Below are 12,970 nucleotides of genomic sequence, written 5' to 3'. Positions count from 1 at the left end.
CCTACAGGCACCATCATTTGTTTACATGGCAGTAGGACACCAAGGATGGGCAAGGTGTGTGTCTGTTATGGAATCACAGAATCATGGATTGGGTCGGAAGTGAACTTAAAGATCACCTGGTTCTAACCCCCTGCCATGGGCAGGGACACCTGTCACTATCCCAGGTGGCTCAGAGCCCCATCCTGCCTGGTCTTGGACACTTCCAGAGATGGGGCAACCATAGCTTCTCTGGACAACCTGTGCCAGAGCCTCCCCACCTTCACAGGGAAGAATTTCTTCCCAATATCCCACCTAAACCTACTCTCTGTCAGTTTAAATCCACTCCCTCTTGTCCTGTCATTCCATGCCCATACAAAAAGTCTCTTCCCACCTTTCTTGCAGAATCCCTTCAGGTACAGGAAGGCTTTGGAAGAAGGCAGACCTGCATTCCGCCATCTCATTAATGCTGCACAGTATTGGCAGTGGATTCAACTGACAGAGGCCTGAGTGTCACAGCCATGTGGCAACAAAATGACACAAAGATTTCAAGTGCCCCTGCTCAGTTCTGAATGAACAGCTCTTCCACAGCAGTGAGGTAGTGGAGGTTTCTGGATGCTCCTCACACAGAGATGCAGAAGGGGACTGGAAGATGTTCTGCCCTGCTTTTGCCCTGACCCTGCTGCCCCTTCTTGAGTGACTGAATAACCTGACAAGACACAGGGTAACCAAATGAATAAATGTTTGCAGGATTAGCTCTTCACTTTCTCCAGGCATCACTATTGGAACTTACACGTTTTACCTAAATCTATTTCATCGGTATTTGCACATAGGACATTTCGTGTGGTCAAAGATGACATATAATCCAGAGATAGGGTGGAGTATTTGTGCATGTTCCTTATTGAGGGCTTTTCTCATTAAAAGTGGCCTGCAAAAAAAATGAGCATCCTTTGCCTTGCACTGTGTTTAGTCAAAGACCTGACCAAAATATGCTAAAATTTAGATGTATTTTCCTTTCAGTCGGATTATCCTTTGAAACTGTGAGCAAACCCTGCCTGACAACACAAAGGAATTTTCCCATGGATCAGCTAAAGCTGACTCACATGAAAGACTTGCCCAAAGTGGTCATGCCCTCTGAGCAAATACCACAGGCATGAGGATCTCTGCTCTTGGCCTAGCAGCACTGTTAGGATTCCAGGGACCCAGCCTTGGAAGGCAGCTTTTATTGGAGGAGGGGAGGTCTCCTACCTGTGACCCAGCCAATCTACTCTGTTATTTATCTGTGTTGCTAACTTTCAGTGGAGGTGAATGTTTTGCTCTGTCACTGCATTGTTGCAAGAAATTTCTTGCCTGGCCCGCAAAGTTCACCAAATAGCACTGGCTGTTTGCTTAAGCAGGTACAGCACACAGCAAAAGGCACTGCTGTGACTCAAAGAAAGAAAGAAATAAAATCATCTGATCATGAAAGCTTTCAGAACCAGGTTTTAGTGCTGGAGTGAAAACCTAACGGAAGCTGTGCACCCTTCTAAGATAAATATTTCCTCTGCTGGAGTTGCTGAGTCTATTACAGATCAACAACCAGGAAGGCTTTGCTTACTCATCTCTGCCACATGTTTCTGGAGTGGTTTTCTGCTCTTTTAATATTACCAAGGAGTGCATCCTCTGGCTGTCCTGTTTTAGAAAGGCAAGTGCATGCTGAGCAAAGTCCCAGAAAAACCCACAAAGCACTGATGGAAATAGAAATGGAATTTTGCACTCAGAGAGACACAGAGAGAGTTAAAGCTTCAGGCCAATGTGTTGCTGAAATTTTAAAGCTAAAAGGATTTTGAACTAACCTTTGCATTTTCTCCCTGAACTTTTTGTTTACTCTCTGCTCTTTTGCTCAGTGAAAGTAAAGCAGGCAAGACAATGTCACTTGCTGTTTCCAACTGGCTTCTGCTTTGTTTCTAATACTTCTCTGAAAGAGGTCTGTTTTATTAATTGGGTATCATTTTATTAATTGGGTATCTGTCCCTCACTTTCCATTTTTTATCACTGGTTGCCCTCAAATAATATTTAGGCTTAAGTTATTTGTAATTTTCCCTTTGTATTTAATCTGGCCCATTTTTGTGTTTGAATTTGGGTTTTCAGTAAGCTCACATGTGATCTGTGCCAAAGTAGAGGCAAAGTCTCTTCTCACATTCCAATAATATATGACACTGGGATTACAATCTCAAAATTATGTGTCAGCTTATTTTAAACAGGAAAACTCCAGTGGGCTTCACTCAGCTGTATATAAAAGCCAATAGTACACCTGGTGGTAGTCCCTGTGTTATTTGTTTTAAATTATGTTCCGTTTCATACTCTCTCCACATTCTCCATTTCCAATATCCAGCAGATTCTTGTATTGACAAATATGTGACTTTTACAGGAAGCTGTTATGGAGAAAACCTGTGGTTCTTCTGTATGGGCTGAGCATAGTTGTGGCTTCTGACACTTGGGAGAGCTGCTTGAGTTTGGGATTATCCTATTAGATGGATGTTTCTAATAAAACTCCCTAAGACAGATAGCTTATCTGTGTTACTACCACACAGTTCCAGAGCCAACATTCCCCTCAGCATGAAGGGGGTGAATCCTGAGTGTCATTATTTGTTTTGAGTGTGCTGTGGGCTCAGGTTGTAGCTGAGCTTCCACAGTGACTGCAGCTGATCTGAACCAGGGCTGCCTTACCCCTTCCCACTCCCTTCCTGTAATCCACAAGGTAAATCCATCCTGCTAAACCCGCAGCAAACCCTTCTAAAAAGCAATCAGAGAATGTTCTGTCATCTTAGCAAGATGTTCTATGTTGTTTCTTATGGTTCCAGGAGAAACTACTGATAAGAGTGGCCAGATAACAGAAACTATGCCAGAGAACTGTGACAGAGTTTGAATAAGAGAGCACTGTTTCTTGGAAACTGCTGGAAACACTCAAGTCCCCTTCCTTTGGGCTGAAACTGTGAGTATCCTGCTGCCCTCACTCTGCACCTCCTCTTTGTTTTCCCCTTGTTGTGATTTATTGGGTTGGGTTCTGTAGCTGCTTCTTAGCTGAGTGCAGCTAAGGTATGTAAATTGCTTTTTAACAGCTAATATGCACCCACACTCCTGAAAAGAAAAAAAAAGGCAAAATAATATTGTCAGCAATGAGTTATAGGAGATCAAGAAAGCATCCAGAGGTGAAAGTCAGTGGCTGGCTGGCCAAGTCCTGAATACTGTCACAGCTGTGTTCAGAATAATCCAAGTGGAGAGGAAATTTGGTAGCTTCAAATTAGGATTTTAAAGGAGAGGACTGCCTTTGTGGATGCAGTACATACTGTGTGAACTGGACTTCTCTGACCCAAGCATATTTTCTTTTTATAGACATTTCAAACCCTAAATACAGTGTTTGATCCTGCAGTGACATCTCACTACTTGTCATGACTTGGTCCACTTAAATAAAGGACAATGACCACAGCTCTGCTGAGACCCCCCTGCAGGGGTGCATCCAGCTTTGGGATCCCAGCACAGGAAGGACAGGGAGCTGCTGGAGCCAGGCCACAGCAGGGACGCCAAGGGGATCAGAGGGATGGAGCAGCTCTGCTGGGAGGAAAGGCTGAGGGAATTGGGATTGTTCAGCCTGGAGAAGAGAAGGCCTCACTGTGGCCTTGCAGTGCCTGAAGGGAGCCCACAGGAAAGATGGAGAGAGACTCTTGACAAGGGCCTGGAGTGACAGGACAAGGGGGGATGGCCTCATACTGTCAGAGAGGAGGTTTAGGTTGGGTATTAGGAAGAAATTCTTATTTGTGAGGACAGTGAGGCCCTGGAACAGGTTTCTCAGAGAAGCTGTGGCTGCCCCATCCCTGACAGTGTACAAGGCCAGGCTGGATGAGGTTTGGAGCAACCTGGGATAGTGGCAGGTGTCCCTGTACAGGTGGGTTAGAATAAGATGATCTTTAAGGTCCCTTCCAACCCACACCATTCCATGCTTCTGTGGTATCTACAGCTTTCTGGAAAGCCACAGCTAATGGGGTCATATTTATTCTTGTTGTCAGAGCTTTTCTTGTGGCTTTTCCACGCCATGTGGTTCTTGATGGAAAATGAAAGTTGCCCAGGGCTAGGACTGCATCCTCCAGCATGCCTGTGAACGTCCCAGGGTGTTTTTACAGTTGCTAAGACATTACAGATAAACACAGTGAGTGAGCCCCATCTTGCCATTCAGACTGTGAGCTGCAGAAAACCACCAAACTCCCCAAAGCTCTTCTGGTAAAGGAATGTCAAATCAAAAGCAAACAAATATGGATAATCGTTCTGCTGGCTAAGATGTGTTACCAGAATACCAAGAAATGACAAACCTCAAACCGGAGTGATTCATCCAGGCACCCAAAAAGCACTTACAAGAAACCACTTGACTAATCATGCTGGAGCTCAGGGACAGTCCTGTGCAATCAACACATGTAATTATACATTTCAGAAAAACCAACCCTTGTCCTCTCAAGGTAAATAATATCTGCTGTGCTAAAGGTATTATTGTGCTAATGGTATGAACTGCTTGGAATAACATTCTCCTTCTTGGGCTCCTTCTCCTACTCATGTATTCTTTGCCCAATACCTGGCAAAATAGTTACACAAGCAACAAAAAAGAAAACCCTAAACAGCACAAACCAAAAAGTGAAAGGCCCAAATTGCCACCTGCCCATGCTGATTTTTTGTGTGGTGGCATTTCATGTGGGGGGGAGCTTCAGCCATGCTACACACACAAAGGCAAAAGCAGACCCTGTCTTTTAAGCTGCAATTTAGTGATACACCCCAGATAAGTGGGTTGGGAATCTGAGCAGAGGAGGCTGATGAGTGTCCATGGAGTTGTGATGTCCCTGGAAGGGAGGTGAAAGCCTGTGACCCCATCCCTCACAGTGAGGAAGTGTTTCTCCTGTCAGCTGAAATATGGCTCTGAAGGCACCAAGATGCTTCCACTTTGGCAGGGAGAAAATCATGTCTAAATTTGAATGTGTTTGATGATACTATAAGACACATAAAGTTACAAGGTAATTATTACAGGAAACTCCTATTTCAGTTATTTCAGCAAAATTTCAGCACCTCTGTACATTTGAAGGCCTGGAACAAAGCAACTGGGTTTCGACTTTCACAGTTTACCTAACGTGGCATTGATGGTGAACCGTATGGTGATGTAAAGGACAGAACTATATTTGTTTAAGGAATCTTCAGGCTGAATTTCCAGCTTTGTGAGTGCTGAGAGAGAGGAAGGAGGGAAGTTCAGAGGAAAACAAATGCTTCCTGAACTTTGAGTTTCTTTGCTTTTATATATCACCAGATTTTTCTGTGATGTGACCAGCCGTCCTTTATAAACTTTGCTTTATCTCTGTGACATTTTGCGTCTAGGAAATGATTAAGCTGTCATATTTGGGGACTGAAAAGAGCAAAGGGCTGCAAGAGTTTGTTCTACCTGTCAAGTTACCCAGTTACAGCTGAGTCCCTTTGCAGACATGCATTTCCACTAGCCTCCACACACAGACACACCATGAGCTGGCCCTTGCCTGCTCCTCATGCTGTGGGAGCTGTAGATATCCAGAAAATGTATATAATCTATATGGATGAAAAATGTACCACCTGATGAGGAGGTTCGTGGGACTCAGCAAAGCTCCCTATTACTTATTAGCTAGCTAGTGGTCTGGCCTGTGTGTCCCTGTCCTTGGCAATAAAATGAAGATGAAAGGTAGCCGCTGACTTGGAGCCTCGCCTGAAAGTACAGTAGCTATCTCAGCCCTCGCCTTATCAAAGGCTGGGACAGCAATAACCATGCTGAGGGAGCAGCAAGGACGTGGTAGGCTGGGCTGACAAACAGTTACACCTCGTGGGCAAACAGCAGTTTCACATCCCCAAAGGCACCCAAACAGCATTGGCAGCTGAGGAGAGGCTGCAGCAGATGGTGCCCAACATGGTGCCAGCCCTTTCTCCAGGACAGGCTGGGCAGGGCAGTGCCTCTCCAGCCAGCGGACCTGCCCAGGAGCTACCTGGTGAATGATCCTAGGCAGAACGTGTGCCTCAGGCCACCAGAGGAAGCTCAGCTGTCACCAACCCAGCTCTGCCAGACTGGGAAGATCATTTTGAGACCAAGAGTCTCACAGATCAGCCCCTACTCAGGCTAAAACTCGATGGCAGTGAGGACAGTCCTTTTTATGGGTGTAAAAACAGTCATCTCTAGTGGTGGCAGAAAGGTGGGACTTGGGAACATTTGTGTTTTAGCAGAGGTGACCTTTTCAAACTTGAAGCTTCCTCACAATGTTGAAACCATAGAGTTTCCAGATACTCGCACACAGAATTGACTTGAATCAATAACTTTGACAAAGAAACAGGACCTCTCTTGAGAAGAAATAGAGGTATTGAATCACTGCAGCTTTTGTTGGCTGCATGAAATGGGTTTTTTCCAGCTTACCAAATTTGTCCATACATGTCTCCAAAGCACTAGGGCTACACGTACCTGACAAATTGTCTTACACAATACAGCAAATGTGGCTTCAGATCGTGCTCTGTCATGGAACTACTCAGTGAAGGCCAGAAAGACAATATTATTTTGGGTAGGTAAGTCAACCAAATCCTTGGAGCTGGGCGTGCAGTGTTAGTGCTGGAGTTCCTCTCCACAGATCAGGTTTTCAGTTAGAGGAAGGAGATCCACAAAGAAGATGCTGAAGACACAACATACACAACAGAAGATATTGAACTGGCAATAGTAGCATAAAAATATATTTGCCCTGGGTCACAAGGACTTCATCAGGAGAGGGTGCAAGATCCCACACGGTCTTAAATACCAAGTTCTGTGGCAAACTTACCTTTCTACTGCAAAGTAATGATGATGTGCTGGATAAATGTACATAGGAAGGACATGGAAATGCTGGAGCAAGTCCAGAGGAGGCCAAAAATTTGATAAAGGGACTGGAGCACCCTCCCTGTGGAGATAGGCTTGGAGACTTGGGGCTGTTCAGCTTGGAGAGGACAAGGTTGTATGGAGACCTCAGAGCACCTTCCAGTATCTGAAGGGTCTATAGGGAAGTTGGAGAGGGACTTTTCATCTGGAATTGTGGTGACAGAACAAGGGGAAATGGATTTAAACTGACAGAGGGGAGGTTTAGATTGGATATCAAGAAGAAATTTTTCCCTGTGAGGAGGGGGAGGCCCTGGCACAGGTTGCCCAGAGAAGCTGTGGCTGCCCCTGGATCCCTGGAAGTGTCCAAGGCCAGGTTGGACAGGGCTTGGAGCAACCTGGGATAGTGGCAGGTGTCCCCGCCCATGACAGGGGATTGGTCCAAAGTGATCTTTAAAGTCCCTTCCAACCCATACCATTCTGTAATTCTATGCAAAAAGTAGCTTGACAAGTTTTAAGGAACTTTTAATACATTAACTGAACATAAAACTCCTAGTGAACAATTTTCCAAGTCTGTGAGTAAAGCCTGAGGTAGCAAAAACTGAGGTTGCAAGAGGCCTCTCAGAAAAAAAAGAAAAAAAAGCATTTTCTAAATGTGTTTCAGTCTCACTTAATGCAGCCCATCTGTATTACACAGCTGATATTTCTGGCAGCCTTAAGAGCTGCTGGATCCAGGCTCCACAGCATTATGTAATTTGCTTCATTTTAGTCCTGATAAGAAAATTCTTGGAAGTCACTTTATAAACAGTAACTATGGTCCTGATCTGTTCCATTTTGCTGCAATGAAGCAGTGTCCTGAAGGCAGCCAATATGATGGGAAAGATGATGCCCAGTGAGAGATCTTTCCCGTGTGTTTTTCCATTCCTTAGGGTAAACTAATTTTGGAAAACTTAAGCTTGGGGCATTCTTTTTACTCATATCTGTCATGCTAGTGGTCAGCATTAATATTAATATTAAAGACCAAAGTTTTAAATCACATGTTTAACCTGAAAAAGTCATATACCTGCTGAGATTTTTTTCCTCTAAATTTAAAAAGAAAAGCTAAATAAGCCACTTTCTGTTGTGTTTTTAGTGTGAGATCACTTGTTCCATTTGTCTTAATTTCCTTTCATGTAGCTAACTAATTTCAGCTTTTGAAAATTATCACCTTGTGCTAATTGTAACTTTTAGAACCCACTTATTTTTGACAATTTTGAACATTTTGCTAATTTTTCTCCCGTCCTTTGCAGCCACTCCTTGTACACCTTCATTGAAATCCTTTTTGCAGCTCCTCTAGTCTGGGTGGACTATTGGACTTGAGTGACCTGAGCTGCATGCAACATGCAAGAATGCCTCCTATGGAAATGATCTTTTATTTATAACCAGTGACCTAGCAGTTTAATATAAATAATGTCTAAAGGCACGACCACAGACTCCACACTGAATTAGTGCATCATGGGCCTATCTCCTGTGGGTAAAATTGAAACAGATGCTTGACTGTGTTTCCCATGGACCAATGGCAAGGTATTTCTATTTGTGAAGAGACAGTTTTGCCTCTAGTGAGCACCCTAAAACAAACTAAATTCCTCTCTTCAGCAGCAGAAAGACTGAGAGCCCTCTTGCTGGAGTGGCAGGAGCTGCTGGTTAAAACTGAGAGTGGAGCCCAGCCACCAGTCCCTCATCGTGACTTCGATGGATAATTAGTCAGGTAACAATTCCACTGTTGAAAAGCCTGTGTGGCTGGGATCAAACCAACTCAGCACTGCAGGCAACTGTCATGAGATAAAAAGATAAGATGAATGAGTTTGCATTGCGCTTGGAATGCACAGAGCCCAGTATAGATGTAAAATATTATTACTAAATGTGCTGAGGGCTCTATTGTAAGGAGACTTCCTGCAAAAGCAACTGAATGGATAAACTCCAGAGACCTGGACGGGTCACAGAGATAAATCATGTCAGTAAAGCAGTACTGGTTCCCGGGCTGCACCCTGCTCTCCTGTAACAATGTCCCCATGGCAAGGTTTATACCTGTGTGCCATGGCCATAGCAACACTGGTGATGACAAATACAAGAGCCCCTTTTGCCAGGTTGGTGAATCTCAGAGAAGCAGTTTCTGGGTTTCCATCACAGCAAGGTGCTGGGTTATGATCTTCTGGCAGTGCCAGAGAGCTTGGGGGCTGCCCAGTGGAGAGGTTCAGGGTAGTCAGTGGGGTGAGAGAGATGCTGGACCCATCAGGACTCTGAACACTCAACCACACAGCAGGAGGAGATACATGTGTCCACCAAAACATTCCAGAGCCCTTTAGTGGCTTATTTCTTGCATGGTGCCCTCCTTCCTCTTGGAGGGCTGCTTTGTTCTGGTTACCAAGGTGAAGCAGGTGCTGGAGCAGATCCATGGATCCAGGATCCAACCTGCTCCGAGGCTGAATACCCACTCGTGGGCAGCGTGCTACGCCCAGCACTTTGCTGGCTGAGTTGCTGTGTGTACAAACTTTCCCAGGATCATCTGGACTGCTTTTCTCATCCCTTCAGGCACAAAGCTTGTAACTGGGAACAGTGCCACAAGGACAAATTTCTGCTCAGGTGACTTATTCACATTTAGCATTGCAGTTGTCTGTTCTGACAGAGCCACTACAGGTTCTTTCCCAGAGCAAGTTTAGCTGATGATTCAGACATGTAAAGGCAGAAGCAAAGGGATTACTTACAGATGATGCTGGGATTAATCACATATCCAAAGTGCAATTCAGAATTCAGCTTTGTTAAGGAATGAATCCAGAGCAGGGACACCAAGGTGATCAGAGGGATGGAGCTGTTCTGCTGGGAGGAAGGACTGAGGGAATTGGGATTGTTCATTCTCAGGGTGACCCAGCTGTGGCTTTCCAGTACCTGAAGTGAACCCACTGGAAAGATGGAGAGAGACTCTTTACAAGGGCCTGGAGTGACAGGACAGGGGGGAATGGCTTCATATTGACAGAGAGGAGCTTTAGATTGGATATGAGGAAGAAATTGTTCCCTGTCAAGGTGGGGAGGCCCTGGCACAGGTTGCTGAGAGAAGCTATGGGTACCCCATCCCTGGAAGTGTTCAAGGCTGGATTGGATGGGGCTTGGAGAAGCCTGGGATAGTGGAAGGTGCCCCTGGAACTGGTTGATCTTTTAAGGTCCCTTACAACCCAACACACTCCATGATGCTATAATTCTTTTACATTGTGCTTTTAGAGTTCACTTTATTTCACATCATGATCCGGTGCCATGAGAAGTTCTCACCAGAATATCTGACACCTCATTCTTCTCTTCCGAGATGCAGAGACAAAAAGAAAGGCTGGCTGGCAGCTACCATAAGGTCACTGGGGTGGGTTTTAAATGCAGGCAGGCTCCTTTGTAACCCTTTGACACACCCTTTTGCTGTGGTGCTGCAAATGAGTACCAGGCTAATTGAGAACACAGGCCTAAAAATAGATGTGCCTGGAAAGTGATGATTTTCCCACAGAAACATCAGGTTTTCATAAAAAAACTCTAAAAACATGGAAGTTTTAAATATAATGCAGAAAGCTTACCAAGCTTAGGTTTTATGTACTTCTTTTTGACAACACTGAAGATTTTTGTTGGGATTTCTTTCTAACAAAATTTATTGTTTCCCCAAAGAAAACCACAGATACTGACAAAATAATTTTAAAAAATCGTTAGGATGTTAGGCTGAGCTTACATTTTTTCCCCTGTTAATCTGCTTTCCTGCTTCTTTCCTTTTTCTGTTTTCTGCCCTCTCCTTGTCATGTGCAGCCCACTGGGTGGTACTTACATGGTAACCAGTCCTACTTAGGGAAACCAGTGCTTTCATCTTCATCAGTTCTTCCCTCACTGTTTTTTTTCCTTTGTTGTTGTTTGTTACTGTTCTTTTTCTGTCAATTTATCTTTATGAGAAGTTATCTTTCCTTTATCTTTTCCATATCATATTAATCCCCTCCCTTTTTTGTCCAGCAGTTAGATATCGCTAATAATCTTTGTTCCTTCCTGCTTCCATCTTTAATTCTTTCTGGTACCTTTAATACCTGTGCTTTCATTTCTTTGTCTTCTCTCTGGATATTAACGTATGTTGGCAATCTTTCCCACCTGTATCTCTGCAGAGCACATAATCCATAGGGCTTTAAAAAGAATAAGCACTTTTTAATCACAATACTACAAGAGCTCAAAAAGTAAATATTATTCTATTAATTTTATATGTGGGAAAAACTAAAGGCAGAGATATTGATTAATTCTTCAATAGATCTGATGTTTCTTTCATCCTATCCTGTGGTCAGGACTTCTGTAGGCTTCAACCCTACTTTATTCTTCATCTTCCATCACTTGAAAGTTGTCCCACAAACTTTTTCATGTGGATATCACCAGGCAGCAGCAGCAGCAGCATTGGGCCTGAGGGGAGTTGGGTAAGAAAGCACCACTGGCAGCATCTGAGGTCACTGGCCATACAGTGAGAAATACAGAAAAAATAGTTGTGAAGATCAAGGACACTTCATTCCACAGAACCACAGATTCACATGATGGGTCAGGTTGGAAGGGACCAGAGAGGGTCATCTGGTCTCACCTCCCTGCTCCAGCAGGGCCATCCCAGAGCACAGGGCACAGGATTGTCACAGATGGTTCAGGAATATCCCCAGTGAGGAGACTCCGCACGCTCTCCAGACTTGGTCACTGCACAGGACAGAAGTTCTGCCTCCTGCCCAGGTGGAACCTCCTGGGATCAGTCCCTGCCAGTTCCTCTGGTGCCATTGCTGGGCCCCCAGATCAAAGCCTGGGCCCTGCTCAGAGCCCTCCCTGCAGACAGGGACACCCAGGGCTGAGGGCCCCTCTCAGCTGGGGCTCCTCTTGAGGCTGGACAGCCCCAGCTCCCTCAGCCTTTCCCTGCCAGAGATGCTCCAGGCCCTAAATCGTCTCTGCATCCTCTGCTGGCCCCACTCCAGGAGCTCCCTGTCCCTCCTGTGCTGAGGAGCCCAGGACTGGACACAGCACTCCAGATGTGCCTCCCAGGGCTGGGCAAAGGGGCAGGATCACTCCCTGACCTGCTGGCAATGCTCTTCCCAGTGCACCCCAGGATTCCATTGGCCTTCCTGGCCCCCAGGGCACTGCTGGCTCATGGACAGCCTGTTGTCCACCAGGACCCCTAGGTCCTTCTCAGCAGAGCTGCTGGCCAGCACATCACCCCCAGCCTGTGCTGGTGCATGAGGCTATTTCTCCTCAGGTGCAGAATCCTGCATTTGCTCTTGCTGAACTTCAGATGCATGCCTCCTTGGAGACATGGAAAGATACAGGTTATACAGGTTCAAGTGTGCAGGTCATTGTACCTGCAGAAAACTTCCTAAATGGCAGGATGAGCTGGGCTTCTGGGAGAATAAGCAGCCTGGCCTTGAGAGGAGAAAACAAGAATGGGTTAACAGACACAAAACATTTTCATTTGGGTTGCTGAATGGTTGGAGGCTGAGTTTCAGATTCACTAACCTGTGTGTTTTTCACATGAGTTTGGGTTTCAGAATGAAAGCTGGCATAATGGTAGCAGGCCTGTGAGAAGAGAGGAGGAATTTGCCCCTGCTTCAGGGTGGAAGGGTTAGTAGCTGAAGACTTGAAATTACTTACATATGCACAATGTGTGTCAGTGGAGGATTTTTTAATCATAAACCTAAAGTATGTATTTGAGTCCAGTCTGTTGGGCTTGCAAGCATAACAGATCTAGGAAATTCTGTTTCTGCAGATGAGAGAAATTTGATAAAACTTGGAATGCACTTCCTAGCAAAGTTTACTAACTTTGAGAGGCCTCTGCGGTTCTATTTTGTGTTCGGACCATGTGGTAATTATAGATCTTCTATTTCTAGTGCAAGCTCCCTTCTCACCACCCCAAAATGATTTCAGTATAATTTCAAGGGAAAGAGATAGGCTAAGCACAGTCCAGATCAAGCACAGTGTGCATTTTGTGCTTTTTCTCATCTTTTCTGGGAAGCTCAGACATTTCCAGAGGAGGTGGGTGGGAGACAGTAACATTTCTCAGGCTGTTCAATCCTGGCCTTGCAGGGCATGAGCTTGGGCTCAGCAATCTGT

General features: G+C 45.1%; 1 long non-coding RNA gene across 6 annotated transcripts in view; it reads left to right on the top strand.

Moving 5' to 3' along the window:
- LOC128788897 (uncharacterized) overlaps nucleotides 1–12,970 on the top strand; it is a 107,817-nt gene that overhangs the window by 59,020 nt on the left and 35,827 nt on the right. For all 6 annotated transcript variants that reach the window (XR_008431245.1, XR_008431241.1, XR_008431244.1 and 3 more), the window contains 2 exons: nucleotides 2,820–2,950; nucleotides 8,483–8,594. This is a non-coding gene — a long non-coding RNA (uncharacterized LOC128788897). The remainder of the gene's footprint in view (nucleotides 1–2,819; nucleotides 2,951–8,482; nucleotides 8,595–12,970) is intronic.

Source organism: Vidua chalybeata, chromosome 5 (genome assembly GCF_026979565.1).
Source record: "Vidua chalybeata isolate OUT-0048 chromosome 5, bVidCha1 merged haplotype, whole genome shotgun sequence".
Taxonomy (NCBI): domain Eukaryota; kingdom Metazoa; phylum Chordata; class Aves; order Passeriformes; family Viduidae; genus Vidua; species Vidua chalybeata.
The sequence above is the reverse complement of the archived record's forward strand: the minus strand, read 5'-3'. Positions and strand labels throughout refer to the sequence as shown.